We start from the raw sequence: 10,288 nt of genomic DNA, 5'->3' as shown, positions 1-10,288 counted from the left end.
TCTGTTTGGGAAGAAAGAAAAACAATACTACAAGAAGTCGTTGTGGGCAGACTCACACTATGGGACTCTAATAGGTCTGCATGATGTAACCTTTGTGTCTTACAAACCACGTTAAAAGGAATCGAAGATCATAAAACTCTAGATATTAGGGCTGTAAAAGATACGTGGACTAATCGTTGCAAAATAAAAGTTTTTGTTTACATAAATTTGTGTGTGTACTGTGTAATAATTTGTATATGTATATATAAATACACACACACACATGATATATCATTTATATATTAAATATTTATATGCAATACAATTATATAAAATTGTATATATACACCTGTAAATATTTCTTAAATATATACATGTACTGTATGTGTATGTATTTATATATACTTGATTATTATACACAGTACACACAAATTTTATGTAAACAAAAACTTTTATTTTGCAAACGAATAGTCACAGTTTTTTACATGGTATTTTTTTCTCATGTGGAAGGTGAATGTGTTTAATACGCCGAGATGTATGAGCCTGGGTCAGTGATGTCTCAATGTACGGCCTGTTTTAAAACCCCGTCTTTGTTACAGATTTACACCAAACGACAAAATTCAGAAACTAGAATTCAAGCGTAATTACATTCAGATGGTTCAACATAATAAATAAACACTACAAATACATTCTAAATGTCGGCCAGTGGTTTCCCGGGCAGAAGAATTGGTCTGCCTCTGAATGAGGAATATTGAGTGTTTCTGTTTCATAGAAATGAACAGATCTAATGCTTTCCGACCTATGTGTTACACCCTGATCATACTCCCATGATTTATCCCTTTTGAGATAGATACATAGGCTTAATAGATTTTGGGTGTATATTTGGCAAACTTTCATTAATAAAAATCTATACTTAATATTCAAGGTTTTGTTTGCTGGTTTTTATTTTATAGAACACATACATACATTTCGGTTTAAATATGAGTAGGGCCTCATTTCCAATGAAAAAACCACACCTGACTGAGGAACCATTTAGACCTAACCCCGTTTCATTACCAATGAATGACAGTGTGCATACAGGTCTCATGATCAGATCGGGCTGTGTCCCAAATCACATACTTATGTAATATTACACACAATTTTCTAGTATAAATAGTGTGAGTTGTTTGTTCACATTTCAATTTCTTTACATGACACTGGACAAGTTGCTGTGCGAGCGAAGTTCGATTCGGCTTCAATACGATGGTGATTGAGGTCATGTTGGGCAAAACAGGTAACAATTACACTGAAAGTACAATGAGATGATACTACCCTTCTCAAAGTCATACACTAGACAGTAGAGTACATAGTGCATAATTTAAGTGTATAGTGCGTCATTTGAGACAATGCCGTATATCCAGCATGTATTCACACTGCACTATTAATACACACATAGAAAGTACTGTTTGAACACTATATAAGTAGTCTCAGTACAGACTGTCACAGTGATTTCTGTTTTCAGTTTTTACAGATGCGACACGACGCAGCACCTCTTGTCTGGTGTGGTCAAGGCAAGTCCAGTTAGTGTTTCTGTGTTTAGTCAGGACAGGTTGAGTCTAGTGTTTTGTGTTTTTCTTCAGTTTTGTTTTTTTGGTCTGCTATTTTGGCTGTAGTTTGGGCCTTGGCTCAATTTTTGTTGTTGTTATTTTTTATTGTACAAACTGTCTGCATTTGGGGTGTGTCCTCACTAAGTGTGACACATATTGTGTTGAACTGTGTTGTTGTAATTAATAGCCTCATTAAATAAATACATTCTTGTGAATTTGATGACCTTTATGTTTTTTTGTCCAGTGACATCTCAATGGGTCCCAGAAAAAAAACGTAAACATGATCTTATAGCCTACTGGAAATCACAAAAACACAAATGCTGTTTCAACAAACAGATCTCTACATATGATTTACACACAATCAACAAGATGAACGAAGTCAAATTTAGTCTTCAATTTTAAGTTGAAATGTTTTTATTTTAGTAGATCCACATGCATACGCCCACCCCAAAGGAACTCTTTTATGTTTGTTTTTCATTTTTGTAACATTCAAAGCAAAAAGGTTTTGTGTGCATGTACGTGTCGCCATCCTCTGGTGTAAAAGCACTATAACATACTGAAGTGAAGCACTAATGACTTTTGTTTGAAACTGTGCCTTTTTCGTTCTTCGTTAAAAGCCTCTTGGTTTTAGATTTTGTTATCTATGCAATGACATTGTGTTTTTACTAAAATTCTGGAAAGTTAAAATGGAGGATGCCAGGTCTACACAATTATTACTCACGAAAAATAATGCAATATTTGTCGATATTTGACAAGCGTTTCACTCATTTTTATGAATTATTAATACAATATAATTATACAATAATATGAATTTCGAGCTATATTACTGACATTTATACATGGATTAAAGTTCTCCGTCGCTACGATGGATTTCCGTTAATTGCAGCGAGTCTACGACGGATTTCCGTCAATTCCAGAGTTCCAGCCTGTCCTTAATGTCTTAGTCACTTTTCATAATGTTGTTAAGCCTTTGTAGCGTGCGATCACACCGGTGTGATTAGAACATTCAGCGCTTTGGCTGGCACTGAGCCAGAGACAGACTCAACCCTGTCACATAACAACCACATGATGTTTCATTTAGCCTTCAGACATATGCACGAAGCACAAAATACATTTAGAGATTGCATAATACACACTGATGTCTATGGAAGCGGCAATAACAATCTCCACAAATGTAATTTGACGGATGTGTTTTATTCAGATCAGACACAGTATCTGCAATTTAAGCAATTGTTAAGATCACTCAATTCTTCTACCAGTTCACCAGGCACTTACGTTTGTGTTTTTAAGAGAAGTGGATGAATTCACGTGATGTAAATCCGACAGATCTCAGACCGCGGCAGAAACAAACATGGCGGCGCCCGCTTATAGCTCAACTAACGCGATCATTATAAAAGTGTTTAAACAACAAAACACATTCACATGCACATATTTGACAATCGGAATGTCAGATATTTCATGACATAGTTAACAGTTTGTGAATTTTTTTGAGTAAAAAATGAAAAATTGCAATGCATCAGTCATACAGCTGCTGTGGCTCTGCGGTGTGTCACGTGATAAGCAGTGCCGCGTCGCCATGGAAATGTTAAAGTGATGGCTACCTTCTTAAGGGTCGCCTTGGAAAGCTAGTCAAACACTGAAACTAGTCACTGTAGCTAGTCAAACACTGAAACTAGTCATGTAGCTAGTCAAACACTGAAACTAGTCATGTAGCTGTCAAACACTGAAACGGGTGTCAGGTGTAGCCAANATTTAATTCTCATACATTTTTGATTCAGCGATTGAAACGACCATATTGTTCTGAATACAAGACTATGTTTTTTGGAAATACATCGGAAAAAATTGGGTCATCATATATTTAAGGTTTAGGCTTTTACCTGTCAATAATACAACTGCCAAATACTTGTAAATGAAGAAATTTGATCAGGTGTGAATTGAAGCCACCATTAAAATCTATGCATAGAGCTTCAGTCTTTTTTATCTCACTTGCAAGACTACAATAAAATTTTACTTGTGTGTTAATGAAATTTTGGTAGACTGGTTTTCACACGAGATTTGCTTAAATAATATTAAATTGTACTGCAGGTAATTTGTATATGTTTTTTTTTTTTTAAGTGATTGTGTTGTGGTGGTACATTTTACAAGTATTACCATGCTTTAGTAACAATATATACACTAAAATATGCAATATGAATGCACTACAGCTCCCCCTAGTGTCTTCTATAGAGATGTGCAGATAATTGCGATGATCTGAAACCATCGCGATGAGGTCAAACAATCGCGATGAGACGATTATTTAATAATCGGACAGCCCTATTGCATCTAGTCTTATAGTCTCAAGACTGCGCGAGCTCAACGTAGCATGGTTTGTCTTGATAGGCATTTTCATATAGCGTTTAAGATGCGCTAAGTACGCACAACCCTATGCCTGTCTTAAGCACAAGTCCTTGTTTTCTGTGTTAGAGTCTGAGTGCTATGGTCTGTTTGTTTTTCTGTCAGTTTTGTTTTTTGTCTGCTATTTTGGCTGTAGTTTGGGCCTTGGCTCTATTTTTGTTGTTTTATCTATAAAGTTATTTTTTATTGTACACGAACTTGTCTGCATTGGGGGTGTGCCCTCACTAAGTGTGACACATATTGTGTTGAATCTGTTGTTGTAATTAATAGCCTCATTAAGTTAATACATTCTTGTGAATTTGATCACCTTAATGTTTTTTTTTGTCCAGTGACATCTCAATGGGTCCCAGAAAAAAAACGTAAACATGACCTTATAGCCTACTGGAAATCACAAAAACACAAATGCTGTTTCAACAAACAGATCTCTACTTATGATTTACACACAATCAACAAGATGAACAAAGTCAAATTTAGGCTTCAATTTTAAGTTGAAATGTTTTTATTGCAGTAGATCCACATGCATACTCCCCCCCCCCAAAGGAACTCTTTTATGTTAGTTTTTCATTTTTGTAACATTTAAAGCAAAAAGGTTTTGGTGTGCATGTCCCAGATAGCACAATCCATCTGGTTTACGTCTATTTGACGTCTGCATTTACATCTGCAAGACATCTGCAATACATAGTTTGCTCATCTGCAATACGTCTCGGAGACGTCTGAACGTCTGTAATACGTCTGCTAAAGATCTGGAGATCTGCTGCTTAAAAACATCTGCTAAACATCTTAGAAAGAGCAGCTTTACATCCATTCTAAATCATAAACATCTTACAGACATCTTCTAGAGGTCTATATGACGTCTGACAGCAGACATCTCCGAGACGTATTGCAGATGAGCAAACGATGTATTGTAGATGTCTTGCAGATGTAAATGCAGACGTCAAATAGACGTAAACCAGATGTATGTGTGCTATCAGGGTATGTCTGAACGCATTTTCCTTATGTTGTAACCACATTACATGTTCAACAACAAATCAAAAAGTTTTTGCGGAAAATTACATACAATCAACACATAAAACCGAACTCAGCGCAAGCGCATTAGCGCGATATGCGTTGCAAAATATTTGTCAGATCGCTACACTTCTCGCGAAAAATGCAATATTTGTCGATATTTGACAAGCGTTCACTCATTTTATGATAATTAATACAATAATGAATTCGAGCTATATTACTGACTTATATGGATTAAAGTTATCCGTCGCTACGACGGATTTCCGTCAATTGCAGGGTTCCAGCCTGTCCTTAATGTCTTAAATTCACTTTTCATAATGTTGTTAACCCTTTGAGCGTCGATCACACCGGTGTGATTAGAACATTCAGCGCTTTGGCTGGCACTGAGCCAGAGACAGGACTCAGTCACATATCACAACTATGCAGTGCTTTCAACCACATATGTTTAATTTAGCCTTCAGACATATACACGTGCCTACAAGCACAAAATACATTTAGAGATTGCATAATACACACTGATGTCTATGAAGCGGCAATAACAATCTCCTCAAATGTATTTGACGGATGTTTTTATTCAGATCAGACACAGTATCTGCAATTTAAGCAATTGTTAAGATCACTCAATTCTTCTACCAGTTCACCAGGCACTTACGTTTGTGTTTTTAAGAGAAGTGGATGAATTCACGTGATGTAAATCCGACAGATCTCAGACCACGGCAGAAACAAACATGGCGGCGCCCGTTTATAGCATCAACTAACGCGATCATTATAAAAGTGTTTAAACAACAAAACACATTCACATGCACATATTTGACAATCGGAATGTCAGATATTTCATGACATAGTTAACAGTTTGTGAATTTTTTTGAGTAAAAGAAAATGATGTAAAAGCAATGCATCAGTCATACAGCTGCTGTGGCTCTGCGGTGTGTCACGTGATAAGCAGTGCCGCCGCCATGGAAATGTTAAAGTGATAGGCTACCTTCTTAACGGTCGCCTTGGACAAGCTAGTCAAACACTGTAACTAGTACTGTAGCTATTCAAACACTAAAACTAGTCACTGTAGCTAGTCAAACACTGAAACTAGTCATGTAGCTTGTCAAACACTGAAACTGGGTGTCAGGTGTAGCCAAGCTTCAGGAATATGGTTTCACAGCCAAAAGGCAGAAAAAGTGAAAAGCACTCTGGAGACAAATACAAACAACATTTTTGGTCTTTAGTGGTCCTTTTATTTTGTTCTTTTTTTCTGTTAATTATTAAGAGTTTCAGAAAACATTGTTTGGTCTTATAAGATAAATTAAAAAATGCACTGAAAAGTTATAGATGGTTGATTATTTGTCTAGGTAAGTATCATTTTTTCATAGATTAAAATAGCTTTTAAAATACGCAAACTGGCAATACTATGTAAAGTGGTTCAAAACATCTCCCTTTAAAACGCTATGGTTAAAGGAATATGACTTGGCCTGAAAAAAAATCAGTAGAAGAATTTTTTTCACTTTAATCCATGTGCATTGCAAAGTTAGGAAACGCGAATGTAAACTGTATTTGCAGACGCGTTTCAAACGCATTGATCATAATGCTTGCGTAGACTTCAGTGAAATGCGCTGGTTTCTCTCGGCGTTCTGAGCTGGTTTGTGCGAGTCTCATCGACAAACAACTCAAGTTCTTATCAGCTCCATCCAGCGCATTTACAATAAATGTGATCACTAGTGGATAATTTCACGCGCTTCCATGTCCAAGTGTATTCTTCCAAGTGTCTCATAGCAGACCTGTTGTTGTGCAGTTTCTGTTCATGTGTGCAAAGACATTTTAGAAATCTCGACCGGATAATGTTTTACGGCAATGTCCATAATAAAGAGTATGTAGGCTATGTGTGGTAACCCTATCTACATACAGTTAGGGTGATATTAAATGACTAGATTGCCTTCTCTATGCAACTTCGTCAACCTCGTTTCGTTTGGTCACATGTGTCTCTGTGGCTTTAAAGCTTCAGCACCGCCGCTCTGAGATCGATTGCTAATGTCTGAGGTGAAACACGCCCCCACTCATTAGCATATAGACAAAGAAATACATAAATAAATAAATGTAGAAATAAATAAACGTGAAAAAATATATAATTACCCATAAATAAGGAAATAAAAGTATAAATGCTCATTTATTTTTGCTTTTTTACATTTCTTCATGGATTTATTTATTTTTAATTAAGTCAGGTCTGGAATTCCATACCATACACACGAGCATTCGTGCCACAAGAACGCGCTGTATCATCTCATTTATATTTCTGTCCCTTTTAATCAGAGCTTTTAGAAACATTTGTGCTGTTTTGTTCTAGTTTGCTCCACAGGCTATTCAGCTCGATGTAACAACACTGAAGCCAGGAGTTAGCAACTTTATAAGCCTCATTTCTTAATATTGGTTTCAGACAGGGCATAAAGAGTAGGCTACGCCACTTTTTAACCCAATGCATGTTGGCTTTTGAAGTATTAATTACAACTAAAATGACAGAAATTTGTCTTAGCCACGTGTTTTCTCTTATAATGGACTTCTATGCTGAGAATGTCATGGCTCTGCTTCCTTAGTCATGTTTTTCTTGGTCCTGTAGCAGAGCCATGACAAAGTCTTTGGTTATGTGTTCTGTCATGGCTCGGCTTCATTTAGTCATGTTTTTCTTGGTCCTGTAGCAGAGCCATGACAAAGTCTTTGGTTATGTGTGGAGAGAAACATATTATTGTCCTTTTGACAGTAATATACGTTCTCTCCAGTGTCTCGTCTCTGTTCCCGCCATCTCGTTTCCTCGTTATCTTTCCCTGAGTGTTTAATTACCCACACCTGCCCCGTGTCGTTATCCTTTGTCTGTCTTCCCTATATAATACCCTCATGTTTCATTGTCCTGTGTCGGTCATTGCGTGTGTATGTGCTGTGTCCTGATGGTCTCTGTGTTGCCAGAGTCTATCGTCCCTGTTTCAGTAAGTGTTTAGTTTAGTCTATGTCAAGTGTTGTTTAGTTTGGTGTTTAGTTAGTTTACGTCCCTTTTACTTATTATTATCCTGTTCTTGTTTACACCCCATCGTGGGTTTTTGTTTTGTCTTTTGTTTATTTAGTTAAATAAAGTCTTGTCTGTTAACCCCTTACTGCCTGCCTGCATTTGGGTTCTTCTTTTGCCACATCCGTGACAGAAACTACATTGGGTGTCAGAATAGAACTTTACTGAAATATAAAAAATGCATTGTGACGATTTATAACTGTATATCTACAGAGTACAAACAACANAGTAAGGGGTTAACAGACAAGACTTTATTTAACTAAATAAACAAAAGACAAAACAAAAACCCACGATGGGGTGTAAACAAGAACAGGATAATAATAAGTAAAAGGGACGTAAACTAACTAAACACCAAACTAAACAACACTTGACATAGACTAAACTAAACTAAACTAAACACTTACTAAAACAGGGGAAACAGGGACAATAGACTCTGGCAACACAGGGACCATCAGGACACTAGACGCAGCACATACACACGCAATGACCGACACAGGACAATGAAACATGAGGGTATTATATATGGAAGACAGACAAAGGATAATTAGCAAGGGGCAGGTGTGGGTAATTTTAGGCATGGATTCCTTCTCTTCATCTTAACAATCGCGTAAACACATCGTCATGGGCGCCTTGATACATTATTCTTGAATCCTTGTAGAAACTATTTAGCTAGCGATAATTTTCAACAGTATTAGACCACACAACGAAACGAATAAAGCGAGTTTGTAAACTCTCCGACTAAATGTAACACCGATCCATCCTAAAGGAAAAGCGGTAGACACTAATGTAGGACGAATAAGACCATCCTCCCCCCCTCTATTTTTTAATTGATTAACTAACATTGTAAGCCCCAGCTCGCCATGTCTAATAACAACTTGTTATAGAACGTTAAGTCGGCACGACACATTGTCAAACGCAACCTCAGGGTAAAACGATAAGCGAGGCGAATGACTGAAGATGGCGGGAACAGAGACGAGACACTGGAGAGAACGTATATTATTGTCAAAAGGACAATAATATGTTTCTCTCCACACATAACCAAAGGCTTTGCCATGGCTCTGCTACAGGACCAAGAAAAACATGACTAAGGAAGCAGAGCCATGACAGAAGACACCCCTTTAATGAGCACCTCCAGGTGCTCACCAAGGGGTAGACGGACGAGACAAGACAGACTGGGAGACAGACAGGACACCGCAAAACAAAGAAAACAAAATCAAGGGCAGACAAGACACAATAACAACAGGACTAGGGTGGGACATCAAAAATAACAAACATGGGAGGGGGGGTGGGATCAAACAAGGGCCCATAGGGGGCAGTCCATGGGGGTGGGGAGAAGTCCCAGTCCCCGGCTGCGCTCGAGGGCGCGGAGTCCTGGGGACAGTCTTTGACCCTGGGAGTTTCCCAGGGGCTGGCTTGGCTGCCGGACTGGGGACCGGCTGGAAGGCCGGCTGGACAGGGCTTGACGCCGGCTGGAAGGCCGGCTGCTGTACCGGCTGGATCACCGGCTGGATCACCGGACTGGACGCCGGCTGGATCACTGGACTGGACGCCGGCCTGGACCACCGGACTGGACTCCGGGCTTGGACCACCGGCCGGACGCCGGCTGGATCACCGGACTGGACACATGACTGGACACAAGACTGGACACAAGACTAGACACAGGACTGGACACCGGACTGGACGCCGGCTGCACCGGACTGGACTCTGGACAAGACATCGGCAGCACCACCGGACTGGACGCCAGCTGCACAGGACTGGACGCCGGCTGCACCGGCCTGGACGCCGGCTGCACCGGACTGGACACTGGACAGGACATCGGCAGCACCATCGGACAGGACATCGGCTGCACCACCGGACTGGATGCCGGCTGCACCACCGGACTGGACGCCGGCTGCACCACCGGACTGGATGCCGGCTGCACCGAACTGGACAACGGCTGCACCACCGGACTGGATGCCGGCTGGATCACCGGACTGGACGCCGGCTGGATCACAGGACTGGACGCCGGCTGGATCACAGGACTGGATGCTGGACTGGACGCCGGCTGGACCGGAGTGGTAGCCAGCTGCATAGAACGGTTCATTCCCCCGTGACGCTCCTTCCTCCTTTTCCGCACCGCCCGGTCTGCAGCCATCTTTGGCGGACCCGTGGGGACCGGAGGTAGTTCAGCGTTGGGGAAACCCCCAGACGTCGTCCCCGAGTCCTTCCCTCCCCACTCGCCACGGTCTCCGCCAGGGGAACCTGGAACCGTGGAGCTCCAGCCAGAGGGTACTGAGTCCCC

General features: G+C 40.1%; 1 long non-coding RNA gene across 1 annotated transcript; it reads left to right on the top strand.

Moving 5' to 3' along the window:
* Nucleotides 1-277: 277 nt before the first annotated feature.
* Nucleotides 278-1,780, top strand: LOC130568242 (uncharacterized). Its single transcript, XR_008964684.1, has 2 exons — nucleotides 278-1,252; nucleotides 1,481-1,780. It is a non-coding gene; the product is annotated as an uncharacterized LOC130568242 (long non-coding RNA).
* Nucleotides 1,781-10,288: the final 8,508 nt, after the last annotated feature.

The sequence above is a fragment of the Triplophysa rosa genome, linkage group LG17 (genome assembly GCF_024868665.1).
Source record: "Triplophysa rosa linkage group LG17, Trosa_1v2, whole genome shotgun sequence".
Taxonomy (NCBI): Eukaryota; Metazoa; Chordata; class Actinopteri; order Cypriniformes; family Nemacheilidae; genus Triplophysa; species Triplophysa rosa.
This window is presented reverse-complemented; position numbering and strand designations above follow the sequence as displayed.